The sequence below is a fragment of the Rhinoderma darwinii genome, chromosome 2, assembly GCF_050947455.1.
Source record: "Rhinoderma darwinii isolate aRhiDar2 chromosome 2, aRhiDar2.hap1, whole genome shotgun sequence".
In the NCBI taxonomy this organism is placed as follows: Eukaryota; Metazoa; Chordata; class Amphibia; order Anura; family Rhinodermatidae; genus Rhinoderma; species Rhinoderma darwinii.
The window spans coordinates 454,333,747-454,349,137 of NC_134688.1; positions in this window are offsets into that span (position 1 = coordinate 454,333,747).

The following is a 15,391-nucleotide window of genomic DNA, read 5'->3' on the forward strand; positions in this document are numbered from 1 at the left end:
GCTGAGAGCAGGGAGATTTAACGGCTCCCTGCTCTGTATATTTATTCTGATGCAGCGCCATGAACAGGTGTATGCGTCAGAATAAAGCCCATTAGTGGCAGCCGTGAAAAAGTGTATTGGCGGTCACTAATGGGTTAAAAGAGAACATTAACACCTTTGCGCACCCAGACATGCCATTACGTCCGGGTGTGGGGGGTGATGTTTGGAGTGCGCTCACACTCTGTGCACGCTCCATATGCTCCGGGAGTCGGGACTAAGAGCCGAGAAAAGCAATTGCGCTGTTCCTAGCTGTTTCTTGGTCAACTTAGCTTTAAATAAAATGTAATAATAAGTGATAAAAAATTTCTACGTACTAAAAACTTGTACCAATAAACACTACAGCTCATCCTGCAAAAAATAATCCCTCACACCGCTCAATCGGTGAAAAAAGAAAAAGTTATGGCTCTTAGAATGTGGCGACTCAAAACATTTTTTTTTAACTAAACGTTTATTATCAATAAATGTAGTAAAATATAAAAAAAAAAACTATATATATTTGATATCACCGTAATAGTATTGAGCCACAGAATAAAGATAAGTTGTCGTTTGTACCGCACGGTGAAAGCCGTAAAAACTAAACCCAAAAAACAATTAAGGATTGGCAGTTTTTACCAACTTCCGCCCACGATGAATTTTCTTTCAGTTTCCCAGTACATTATATGGAACTATAAATGGTACCAACGAAGCTACAACTCCTCCTGCAAAGATTAAGCCCTCACACCACTCTATTGATGGAAAAATAAAAAAGTTATGGCTCTTGGAATGCGGGGAGTGAAAAGCGAAAATGAAAAATAAAAAAAATGGCTCCATCTCGAAGGGGTTAAAGGGTTATTCCCAACTGGTGAGGTGTCCGCTGGCCAGAGATTTCAGACGAGGACTAGCAGACAGGGGGCCCCCAAGAAAATCTAAGTGCAAACTAAAATCAACCAGTATTATTAAAAGATTATTCACAACTGGTGAGGCGTCCACTGGCCACAGATTCCAGATGGGGACTAGCAGACAGGGGGCCAGAGCAGGTCCAGTGAAGCCCATTCTTGATATAGGTCCGAGTCCCAGAGCTGAGACCCGCATCTTTTAGACATTTTTTGGCATTTCCTGTGGATACGCCATAAATGTCTAAGTTAGGAATACCACTTTAACCCCTTAATGACCAAGCTTGTTTGGACCTTCATGACGAAGCCAGATTTGTCAAAACTGGTATGTCTGGCTTTATCAAAGAATAACTCTGCAATAGTTTGGCATATCTAAGTAATTCTGACATTGTCTTTTCGTCACATGTTGCACTTTATTTGAGTGGTAAAAGTAGACTGATACGATTTGCGTAAATTAATAAAAAAATCCAAAAATTGATGGCATTTTGTAAAAATTAACATTTTTCCCTATTTGGAACTGCAATATGTCACATATGTACATACATACTGTAATTTTTTTTTAAATTAAATATATATTTCCATCTCTTTACTCTATTTTGACAGCACTTTTGAAAAAATTAAATAAATTTTGAGTAATTTAGAACTTACAAATGTAATAATATTTTATAAATTTTTAAGTACATTTTGTTTTCCTGCACCAAGCCAAGTTTTCAGGGCTTCATAGGTGTCAGAATGATGGAGACCCTCACAAATGACCCCATTTTGAAAACGAAACCTCTTAAGGTATTTATCTAGGGGTGTCGTGAGTATTTTGACCCCACAGTTTTTTTTGTAAGAATTCATGCAAAGCAGGTGGCAAAAAGAAAAAATTAACTTTTTTCACAAATGTGTCACAAATGTGTCATTGTAAAGACTTCATTGTAAAGCGAACATGAGAATGAAGAAACACACCAAAAAATCTATCACCCTCTTTCTCCTGTTTTCCAAAATACCCCCATTGTGGCCCTAATTTGCTGCCTGGACACACGGCAGGGACCAAAAGGAAAGGAGCACCTGGAGGCTTTCAGGACACATATTTTGCTGAAAATGTTTTAGGCCCCACTGCACATTGAGAGTCTTTGAGCTGCCAGAACGATAGAAACTCCCCATAGATAACCCCATTTTGAAAACTAGACCCCTTAAGGTATTTATCTAGGGGTGTAGTGAGTATTTCGACCCACAATTTTTTGCTAAATTGAATGCAAAGCAGGTGGAAACAAATAAAATTCCACTTTTTTCACAAATGTGTCATTGTAAAGACAGATTTCTTTGTAAAGCGAACATGAGAATGAAGAAACACACCCCGAAATACATCACCGTGTTTCGCCTGTGTTAAAAAATACCCCCATTGTGGCCTTGATCTTGTTACTAGACGTGTGGCTGGGCCAAAAAGAGCGGGAGCACCCTTTGACTTTCAGGGCACAATTGAATAAATTCTAGACCCCATATCATGCATTTAGAGGCATTGAGCTGACTGGAAAAAAACAAACAAAAAACACCCATAAATGACCCCATTTTAAAAACCAGACCCCTAAAGGTATTCATCTAGTGGTGTATTGAGCATGCTGACCAAAAAATGTTTAAAGGAGGAAATAATGGATATTATTTCAGACACTATGGTATATGTTTTCTTCAAATTCTTTTACCACATGAAATAGGGGAGACATGTGGTAAAAGGTTATTTTGTTAGAAATATGCCACATTAATAAAGCGGCATACAAAAGAGAAGTGAAGCCGTGTATTCATAACGGATGCATGTCGCTATATACGTATTTGCCTATACTTATGACTATGTCTTGCTAAAGAACCAATTGTCACATTATGATGTCATTGTGGACAGAATTCTGTCCTAATATAAAATCAGTCAGAGAGGAAAAAATAAACTGTACTGGAGTGATGAGCAATATTTAAAAAAAAATTGATGAAAATGTATCTAACTATGTTACAAACTCGAGTCTGTTCACTAGATAGAACCTGCAGGGCTCTCATGATAAGCTTTTTTTTCTTTTCAGTGACTGGTTGTACGTCTCTTTAGCTCCATCAATCCCTATATGAGGGACGAACGTGCCAAGAGACGCGGTACACCATAACAGGCACCTGCCCGGCAAGGTAGAAACCGCTATGTGCACAAAACAACCAATCGGTTAAAGTATATATATAAAGGGGCAGTGTCCAAAACCATCTATAGGAACAGTAAAGGTAGAACTTATTTCAGACAGTCACGACTCAAGTTCTACTTCTATCTCTGGACCCTGACTAATACTATACTGACTAATCCCCAAAATGATGTCAGTATTTCCAGAAGAATGTAGTACAGCCCATAGTGTATTGATTAGGAACAGCTCGATTATTAGTGATCCTCCAAATAAAAAAAAAAAGATCATGCCCCTATCACCATACAGCAATATTAATAAAAATAACAGCTTTGTTCGGCAGGACATAGTCATAAAAACAGTGTAAAGAAACAAAATGATCAAAAATATGAAAGGATAAAATATTTTGTGAAATAATGAACTCTACTACCTCTCCCAAAAGAATTCCTCCCCACTTGGAAAGTCCACAAACTAAAATTAAAAAAATAAAATACAATTGATTTCCTAAAAAGACCCCCTCCCCCATTTTGGCATTCCCTAAATAAAATTAATAATTGTAAACTGTGTGGTACATTTCAAAACAGGGGTAGTTGCAGAGTCCTGGTTAAGATGAGCACATCGGGCAGTAGAATCGACTATCCCTCATCCTTCCATGCTTTCTGCAAACCCGGCACCTTTTTTGGGGATATATTTGTGTCTCTGTGGAAGGGGCGGCGTGAAGAAAGTGGCGCTCTGCAAGTCTTCGCACGTCCTCAGACTCGTAGGGTTGTGCAGGGGCATTGGAGTCAAATAGGAGACACTCAATAACCCCCTCCTGGAACTGAAGGAAGGTGATCGTTCCTTGTTTTTTTTTATGCAGCACACACCCATTATAGTTAGCAATCTAAATTAGGTAGATTGCTACCTTTTTGTACCAGGCCCTGGTCTTCCGCTTCACCAAATACGGTTGAAGTACCTGTTTTCGACAGCTCTACACCCCCCATGAACTTATGGTAGTCTGTCACACAAACAGGCTTAGGCTTTTCCACGGTGGCCCCCTCTCTCTAAATGCCACCGTTGTGCCTGAATGCAGAGTGGACAACATATAGACGTCCTTCTTGTCATTCCACAACTCCTCGCTTGCCAGTGCGAATGACGCCCACCTTTCCACACGTCTGGACACCAATTGCTTTGGGAATCCCACTCTGTTTTTACGGACTGTCCCGCAGGCCCGTGTATTTGCAGAATGGAGGGATTTAAAAAGGGGGACACTGCTATAAAAGTTATCAGTGTAGACGCGGTACCATTGGTGCAGTAATGGCACCATTAGGTCCCACACAATTTTTCTGGATGTGCCAATTGTGTCTGGGCAGCCTGGGGATTAACTTGCCGGTCTTTGCCTTCATAAATTAAGAAACCGCAGGCATACCCCGTTGTGCTCTCGCACACTTTATATAATTTAACGACATATTTGGCACGTTTGGAGGGGATGAACTGCCGGAATGAAAGACGCCCTTTGTAGCTCATCAGGGATTCATCCACCAATAAATTTTGATCTGGGGTGTAAGATTTGAGGAAATGTTCTTGTTGGAGGGAAATTAATTGTCTCAATTTATTAAGGCGATCGTAGCCTGCGTCATTTCTTTGGGGGACTTGGGAGTAATCTGTATAATGCATGAAGCGCATTATGGATTCATATAGGTGTCGGGACATAACTGCTGCAAATATAGGGGTAGCGTGGACAGCTCTTGATGCCCAGTAGGAGCGGACAGTTGATTTATTTAGCTTTAGGCCTAAAAAATTAAGCTCAGGGACTTTGATGGGGGTCTATTATGAGTAGACGCATGTGGGTTTCAGGGGGTATTATATGGATATTGAGTTGTAGTATTATCTGGGAACTATATGGCAGTATTATGTGGGCTCTTTAGGGGCTATTATTTGGATATTGCATGTTATTTGACCACTATATAGTAGTATTATGTGGGGTGTATATGGCGAGGTCTCCTGTTTACCCTGTGACACACATGGAGCTGCGCATACTGTATACTGCACCTACAATTGTGTTTGCAAAGCACATCAATGAGACGGTAATCATTGAAATGGCCGCAGCGTCGCACATGCATAGCAGCTCATTTCAACAAAACATTTTTGTGTGTACGTAAAGTTTCACCACAAACAAGCAAACATTAATCGAATAATAGCAAAACAGGTCATCAATAACCAATTACAGCAAAGAGCAATGTGTGTATTTACTTACTGTACTTAATTTCTGATGCTGTAACTACAGGGGGAGCTGTCTATATGGGGATGTGGTGCACTATGCACAGGGGGGTATATATGTGTGGATGTGGGCCACTATATACAGGGGGGTCTATATGTGGGGATGTGGGGCACTATATACAGAGGGGTCTATATGTCTGGATGTGGGCCACTCTATACAGGGGGGTCTATATGTGGGGATGTGGGGCACTATCTACAGAGGGGTCTATATGTCTGGATGTGGGGCACTATATACAGGGGGGTCTATATGTGGGGAAGTGGGGCACTATCTACAGGGGGGTCTATATATGGGGATGTGGGGTACTATATAAAGGGGGAGCTATATGTGGTGATGTGGTGCACTATATACAGGGCAAGCTATATGTGGGACACTATATACAGGGGGAGCTATATGTGAGGTACTATCTACAGACAGTGTATGGTATACTACTATAATCAGGGACACATTGTATGGCGCTATTATAATCAGGGACACAGTGTATGGCACTATTATATTTAGAGGTTTTGAGAATTTTAACTTCGTTTATAGGTGCAGAAATGTTTTAAAAGTGAAAAGCTGAAGACATCTGAGCAGAAAACTGCAGAAATGGGTCATGGCCGGGAGAAGTCACCATAGAGGTCTGGACCGGAGGGAGAAGAAAATAACTACAATCTGAGACATCACCGGTGAGTCACAATGTAAATGTTTATTCTGCCTCTAATCAGCACTGTAGTCACTGTATGATCTGTAGCGAGATGATGGGTGGTATGATTTTTTTTTGTGAAACAGCATCTCCCAGCATATCCTTACCATTGTTCGGTCCATGCTGGGAGCTGTAGTTTTACGCCGTACAAACCTATATGGTGGAGGTTGCACTAAATTGAGCTGTATTTGTTCTGGTGCTGCATATATGTACTGAGCTTGTTCTGGTGCTGTATATATGTATGAGCTTGGTTCTAGTGCTGCATTTATGTACTGAGCTTGGATCTGGTGTTTTGTATATGTACTAAAGTTTGTTCTGGTGTTTTATATATGTACTGTTGTTTGTTCTGGTGTTTTATATATGTACTGAGCTCGGTTCTGGTGTTTTATATATGTACTGAGGTTTGTTCTAGTGCTGTATATATATATGTACTGAGCTTGGTTCTGGTATTGAATTCATGTATGAACTTGGTTCTGGTGGTGTATATATGTCAGAGCTTGGTTCTAGTACTGTATTTATGTACTGAGCTTGGTTGTGGTACTGTATATATATATATATATATATATATATATATATATATATACAGTGGAGGAAATAAGTATTTGATCCCTTGCTGATTTTGTAAGTTTGCCCACTGTCAAAGACATGAACAGTCTAGAATTTTTAGGCTAGGTTAATTTTACCAGTGAGAGATAGATTATATAAAAAAAAAAAAAGAAAATCACATTGTCAAAATTATATATATTTATTTGCATTGTGCACAGAGAAATAAGTATTTGATCCCTTTGGCAAACAAGACTTAATACTTGGTGGCAAAACCCTTGTTGGCAAGCACAAACTCCTTTGTTGCCTTGGCTGTATGTTTCGGGTCATTGTCGTGCTGGAAAACCCAGCCATGAGCCATTTTTAATGTGCTGGTGGAGGGAAGGAGGTTGTCACTCAGGATTTGACGGTACATGGCTCCATCCATTCTCCCATTGATGCGGTGAAGTAGTCCTGTGGCCTTAGCAGAGAAACACCCCCAAAACATAATGTTTCCACCTCCATGCTTGACAGTGGGGACGGTGTTCTTTGGGTCATAGGCAGCATTTCTCTTCCTCCAAACACAGTGAGTTGAGTTAATGCCAAAGAGCTCAATTTTAGTCTCATCTGACCACAGCACCTTCTCCCAATCACTCTCAGAATCATCCAGATGTTCATTTGCAAACTTCAGATGGGCCTGTACATGTGCCTTCTTGAGCAGGGGGACCTTGCGGGCACTGCAGGATTTTAATCCATTACGGCGTAATGTGTTACCAATGGTTTTCTTGGTGACTGTGGTCCCAGCTGCCTTGAGATCATTAACAAGTTCCCCCCGTGTAGTTTTCGGCTGAGCTCTCACCTTCCTCAGGATCAAGGATACCCCACGAGGTGAGATTTTTCATGGAGCCCCAGATCGATGTCGATTGACAGTCATTTTGTATGTCTTCCATTTTCTTACTATTGCACCAACAGTTGTCTCCTTCTCACCCAGCGTCTTACTTATGGTTTTGTAGCCCATTCCAGCCTTGTGCAGGTCTATGATCTTGTCCCTGACATCCTTAGAAAGCTCTTTGGTCTTGCCCATGTTGTAGAGGTTAGAGTCAGACTGATTAATTGAGTCTGTGGACAGGAGTCTTTTATACAGGTGACCATTTAAGACAGCTGTCTTTAATGCAGGCACCAAGTTAATTTGGAGCGTGTAACTGGTCTGGAGGAGGCTGAACTCTTAATGGTTGGTAGGGGATCAAATACTTATTTCTCTGTGCACAATGCAAATAAATATATTTAATTTTGACTATGTGTTTTTTTTTTGTTTTTTTTTATATAATCTATCTCTCACTGGTAAAATTAACCTAGACTAAAAATTCTAGACTGTTCATGTCTTTGACAGTGGGCAAACTTACAAAATCAGCAAGGGATCAAATACTTATTTCCTTCACTGTATATAAAAACCTTCTACCAATTCCAAATTTGCCATTACTTTAGAGAGGAAGATCCGCTCCACCCTGTCAAACACTTTAGTTTTGTCCCGATACAGGATGGAGTGGGTCTCCCTCCGGCCCAACTGCATACCAAAAAACAAACTGCGAAGGTTATTACTCCCATTCCTATCTGGAATAAAGGCATTTTGATCTGTATGTATTAAAGTCTAAAGAACTTTCTTAAAGGGAACCTGTCTCCAGCATTTCACCTATTAAACCAGCAATACCAGGTGGTAGTGGGTGAAAAATCATTACTATATAACCTATAATTATCTTCTATGTCGGCTCTGTAGCTTTAGTAGTCAGTTTTTTAGTGTTCCCACACCGTATGCTAATTAGCATAAAAGAGTCATATCTTCATTTGAAAAGAGTCAAATCTTCGTTTGAAAAGAGTCAAATCTTCGTTCCGCAAGCATTTTCGACTTAACCCCGCCTCCTTACTTTTGATTGATAGCTCCTCGCCATGCCCCAGCACACAAAATCCAGCGCTTGTGCATTGATGTCCTCTTCTGGTGTGTGCGTACATCAGGACTCCAGATTATTACGATAAAAGGCGCAACATTTTTGCAGACCATTATTTACAGTCGGAGGAGGAGTTCAGAAGAGGGGATAATGGCAATGAACTTTTGATAGCAGCTGCCAGTGAGGGATAAGTAAAGTTCAATAGGTGAAATGCTGGTGACAGGTTCCCTTTAAGCCTATTAGCCAGAATTTTCGCAAATAACTTTATATCAGTATTTAGGAGGTATATAGGTATACATGACTCCATGTCACATGGGTCTTTACCGTTTTTTGAAAGCAAAGTGATAATGGCTTAAGACATTGAGTTGGAGAGTTTCCCATCTATAATTGATTCCTTCAACACTTCCAACAGCAGTGGAACGACCACGTCCCCATATTTCTACATCCCAACACTTGATGGAGTGAGGACCTGCGGCCGAAGAGGAGGTAAGTTTAGTTTTAGTATCATGCTGATGGGTGGTTGGGTTCAGACACCTGGGACCCCCGCTAATCAGCTGTTTTGAAGGGGTTGCAGCTGCTCCTACGAGCACTACTTCCCCTTCATTCCGGTCACTTTCTCACACTGTGAATCGCCGACAAGGACGTGTCAGCGATTCACAGTGTGAGCAAGTGAGGGAAATGAAGGGGAAGCAGCACTCATACGAGCTCTGCACCCCCTACAAGACAGCTGATTGGCAGGGGTCCCGGGAGTCTAATCCTGACACATCAGCTATTGATGGCCTATACTCAGGATAGGCCATCAATGTTTAGGGACTGGACAACCTTTAAAGCCTACCGTGTGTTAGGCTTAGATACAGGGCCCCAGTTTATACTGCATAAGAATACTGTCTACTGCACCCTGTATCTAAGCCTACATTAGGGCCTAACAAACAGTATCACACATGCACATGGGCCCAGTTCACATCACTGCTGCCCTTCCGTTGAGGGGTTCCATCTGGTTAACACCTCAACGCAAAGGCAAACGGAAACCTTAGCTTCCGTTTGCATCACCATTGATCTCAATGGTGATGGAAACTTTGCTAATGGTTTCCGCTTATCACCGTTGTGAACGGGTTCCATTGTTTTGGCGGAATCAATAGCACAGTCGACAATGCAAAACAACGGAACCCTGCCACAACGGTGACAAACGGAAATCTTACAGCAACGTTTCCGTCACCATTGAGATCAACGGTGAGGGAAACTGAAGCGGAGCTTTCAGTTTGCCTTTCTGTTGAGGGGTTAACCCGATGGAACCCATCAACGGAAGGGCAGCGGTGATGTGAAAAGGCCCTTAGTAATGTTTTTTTTTTACATGTTCGGTTGTTGGACTACGTCGGATTCGAGGACTAATTAGATGACGGCTTTTTTATTCTCAATAAAATGGTTAATGAGGGTTGTGTGGGGGTGTTTTAGTTCAATAAATCTATTTTTTCTATGTCTTTGTATTTTTTTTTTACTTTATCGCTGCCAACTTACTAATGGCCGCTGACAGATTGACAGCGTCCATTACTAGCCGGTGAAAAGGCTAACACTAACCCCCATTATTACCCCGGTACCCACCGCCACCAGGGGTGCCAGGAAGTGCCGGGTACGATCCAGTACCCGACCATCTGTAGTGCTGGTCAGGCACTGGGGTGACAGCAGGCTGGTATTATTGAGAAAGGCCAAAAACAGTGGCCCTTCCCACCCTGGTAATGCTAGCCTGCTGCTGTTGTGTTGTATCTGGCTGGCTATGAAAAATGGGGGGGGACCCCACGTCATGTTGTTTAATAAATAATTGGACAGCACGATGTGGGGTTCCCCCATTTTTATAACCAGCCAGATACAACATAGCAGCAGCAGCCTAGCATTACCAGGGTGGGAAGGGTCACAGTTTTTGGCCTTTCCCAGCCTAATAATACCAGCCTGCGGCCGCCCCAGTGCCCCTCTGTCACTACAGATGGTCGGATACTAGATCATACCCGGCTCTTCCTGGTGGCGCTGGGTACCAGGGTAATAATGGGGATTAGTGTTAACCTCTTCATGTCTAACATTAAGTCCCCCCCCCTTAGTAATGGGCGTTGTGAATCAGCCAGCAACAATTACTAGGGCGGTAGTTATAAAGTTTAAACAAATACAAAACACATAGATAAAATATTTTATTGAAATAAAAATTCCACACAACCCTCGTTATCCATTTTATTGAGAATAAAATAAAATGCAGTTATCGAAGTAGTCCTCGAATCTGAAGTAGTCCAACAACCGAACTTGTAAAAAAACAAACACACAAAAATAATTAGTATCACGTCAAAAAGGAAAATAATTATTATTCTTACCTTTCCTGGGTCCAGCGCTGGAGCCGCAATGTCAGCAAGCTGGGCCCTATATCTAATCCAATCATGTGTGATACTGTCTGCTGGGCCCTATATCTAATCCAATCATGTGTGATACTGTCTGCTGAGCCACTGTATCTAATCCAATCATGTGTGATACTGTCTGTTGAGCTGTGTATCTAATCCTATCATGTGTGATACGGTCTGCTGAGCCACTGTGTCTAATCTTATCCATAGCTTTAGGGTCATAGTGCTATAGATATGCTGTCTCATTATATATATATATATATATATATATATATATATATATATATATATATATATATATATATATATAAGAAAATCCCACAGCACTCCGTGTTAGTGAAAAAAATGGTGGTTTATTAAGCCAGCACAAGCTTTATCAAGGTCCTATAGCAGGACGGAAACGTTGCAGCTTGTGCTGGCTTAATAAACCACCATTTTTTTTCACTAACACGGAGTGCTGTGGGATTTTTTTCAATATTGATCTATATCCCCTGAATCAGGATTACCTGCTTGCACCTGAGACCATCTTAGAATAGCATTGTGAGTGCTGCTGCTTTTCCATTGTATGTGTGTGTGTGTATATATATATATATATATATATATGCACATATTTATACACGCACACATTTCTTTTTTGGGGGGGGGGGGGGCAAACATATTCCCCCTGATGTTTTAAGTCCTTAGTGACGCCCCTGGCTGCTAGTGCTGCACTGTTGGATCACTTAGGAGACCCAGCAATGTATATTCAGGAGCACAGTGTATAGTACTATTATGTTCAGGAGCACAGCGTATAGTACTATTATATTAAGGAGTACAGTATATAGTACTATTATATTCAGGAGTACAGTGTATAGTACTATTATATTCAAGAGTACAGTGTATAATACTATTATATTCAGGAGCACAGTGTATAGTACTATTATTTTCAGGGGCGCAGTGTATAGTACTATTATATTCAGGGGCATAGTGTATAGTACTATTATTTTCAGGGGCGCAGTGTATAGTACTATTATATTCAGGGGCACAGTTTATGATACTATTATATTTAGAAGCATAGAGTGTGGCATCATGAGAAATTTAATCTTCATTTATAGGTGCGGAAATGTTGGAAAAGTGAGGAGCTGAAGAAATCTGAGCTGCAAACTGCAGAAATGGGCCGTGCCAGGAAGAAGTCTGGACCGGATGGAGAAAAAAAGAGAAAAATAACGAAAAATAATCTGAGACATCACATGTGAGTCACTCAATGTAAATGTTTATTCACCCTGTGACTGATCAGTACTGTAGTCACTGTATGATCTGCAGCGAGCTGACGGATGGTAGCATTCTTTTTTGTTAAATAGCAACTCCCAGCATATCCTAACCATTGTTCAGGCTATACTGGGAGCTGTTGTTTTAGGTCGTACAAATTTATACAGCAGGGGTTAAACTGAATTTGCAAGTGATCTCTGTACTGAACTGAATTTGTTCTGGTTCTGTACTTATGTACTGAGCTAGTTTCTGTTGCTGCATATAAGTACTGAGCTTTGTTCTGGGTCTGTATATATTTACATTCTCTTAAGGTACAAGTAGATGTTAAATCTACTTGTACCTTAAGAGAAGGTAAATATATACAGTAAAAACTAAACCCAAAAAACCATGGAGGAATCTCAGTTTTTTCCAATTCATCCATTATATGGTACTTTAAATGGTGGCAATAAAAACTACAACTCCTCCCGCAAAAAAATAATCCTTCACACACCACTCCATTGACGTAAAAATAAATAAAATTAGAATGCTCCTGACCACTTTAGTGTCTTAAAATATTCAGCTATTTCTCTTCTCAGCTAATTCAAAACCGTTCCAGATTTGTTGCAGCCTAAACAGAAATCTGCAAATATATACGGTACAGCGTATTCAAAATTCTGTCTTCAGAGTTCGGTTGGGGGGGGGGGGGGGGCCCAGACCTGAAAAAGTGTCCGTGGCCCATGGTTCTTTGTTGTTGATGGAAAAGGTTCCCCTCTGCTTGGCCGCAAAACAGCTATGAAACTAGTGGGTACTAAGGATTGGCCCTGATGCAAACAATGCAGAGATCAACATGCTGTCTCATTCTATCCATAAATTGAAAAAATAATTGAAAGACTGTTTTTCTGGGTTTGGAAAGTTAAAGGATTTTCAGTTAGAGCTTCACATTGATATGAGATGTGCTAATCAAGCTGTGCTCCGGGAAAGACACCCAATACCCACTATTGAAGATGAATGGGGCCAATGTGTTCAGTAAATTGGATTCGAAATGGGGCTATCATCAAATTGAATTAACCCCAGCTTCTAGGGTACTTACAACGTTTGCAAGCCATAAAGGTCTCTTCAGATATAAGCGCCTGATGTTTGGAGTATGCTCAGCACCAGAGGAATATGAACATGTCATCCAACAAGTGCTACATGGTTGTGAAGGAACTCACAATATTTCTGATGATATCATTGTGTGGGGAATAAACACACAGGAGCATGATGAGTGTCTTCGTGCAGTGCTTGAACACTTAATGGAGAAAGGTCTAACGCTCAATGACACAAAGTTCAAATTTCAAATGACTCATGGGCCATGTACTGTCAGACAAAAGTATTGGTCCAGAGGACAGTAGGATCAAGGCCGTCTCAGATGCCAGGAATCCTGAAACCCCTGCAGAAGTGCACAGTTTATTCCGGATATGGCAACAGTCAGTGAACCTCTGAGACGGTTAACTCACAAAGCAGCCTCATGGAAGTGGGGTCCCCTGAACAAGGTGCATTTAATGAATTAAAGAGACGGCTTACCTGTGCAAGAACTCTAGCCTGTCTTGATCCTGTTGCACCAATTCAAATTATTGTCGATGCAAGCCCTGCGGGTTTAGGCGCCATCCTAGTTCAGCAGCAACGCGCAGGTGACTACAGACCTGTTCAGTTTTCAAGCAGATCCCTTACTGATGTCGAGAGACGTTAGGGTATGTTCACACGATGAGAGGCATTTACGTGTGAAAAGACAGACTGTTTACAGCTGCCTCGTTTCACACGTAAATGCTCCTCCTCGTAATTTACGAGGCGTCTGAGACGCACGTAAATCTTGAGCTGTGCTTCATTGAGTGCAATGAAGAACAGCTCAAATTACGTGGCAAAGAAGTGCCCTGCACTTCTTTGCCGAGGCAGTCCATTTATGCGTCGTCGTTTGACAGCTGTCAAACGACGACGCGTAAATTACAGGTTGTCTGCACAGTACGTCGGCAAACCCATTCAAATGAATGGGCAGATGTTTGCCGACGTATTGCAGCCCTATTTTCAGACGTAAAAAGAGGCATAATACGCCTCGTTTACGTCTGAAAATAGGTCGTGTGAACCCAGCCTTATTGTCAGACTGAAAAAGAAGCCTTAGCTGTCATTTGGGCATGTGACAGGTTTCACACATATCTTTATGGCCTTGAATTTGAAATTGTAACAGATCACAAGCCGTTAGAGGTGATATATTCTCCTCGATAAAAACCATCAGCCAGAATTGAAAGACCGTATTGCTTTAAAGTGAGATACCGACCAATGCCTACAAATGCAGCAGGAGCACTTTCAAGCTTGTCCGAAGCTTCAGCACCAACTCATAACCTAGAAGAGGAATATATTCACTTTGTTGCTGCTACGGCCATGCAATGCCCAATGAATTGACACTATGTGAGGTCGAAGAATTTTCAGCAGTAGACCCTGAAATTTCACAGTTGAGAAAATGTATAAGCAAAATACATGGATGCATTGTGATCATGCCTATCAAAGGGTTAAACATGAGCTTACTATTGCAGGACAATTAATTCTGCGAGGAAACCGTATCCCGATGCCTCAAAATTTACAAAGACAAACTCTACAATTAGCCCATGAGGAACATCAAGGCATTGTGCGCACCAAACAATGGGTACGTGAGAAAGTTTGGTTGCCAGGAATTGATAAGGATGTATAACGCATGGTCTCGCAATAGAAGTGTATGTCAGCATCATCCACTTCTATTCACAACGCCCAGCAAGTAAAACAAGTAAACACGCCCAGATGTTACAAACACAATACACGCCAAGATGGAAATAAGAGAAAACACGCCCAGTTGTCCATTAGAAAGGCTCATTTGCATAAATATAAAATTGCTCATAACTTGGCCAAAAATGATCGTTTTAAAAAAAAACAAAAAAACGTTACTGTTATCTACATTGCAGCGCCGATCACATGCAATAGGAGATAGGGATTTGATAATCTGGTGACAGAGCCTCTTTAACGACTATGTGTATGGACAAGAGTTTCAAATCTAACATCTTATTTGTTTCACTATAGAATTTGTTTCACATGTACAACCTGTTATTACTATTGAGAACTTGTTCATGCTAATTAAGCTTTTCTTCAAGGAAATTATTATTATATTATCTGAATATTATTACAATGTTATATGACCTGGACCAGAGTACTGGGTGCAGCTCAGTTAGTTTATTACCTAGCTGGAGAATAAAGCGGCATCCTGAAGTCTGGGCCTGATAACCTGGGTCATAAACTACACGCTGTGCACTTGTTCCCTGTTCCCATCTGCAT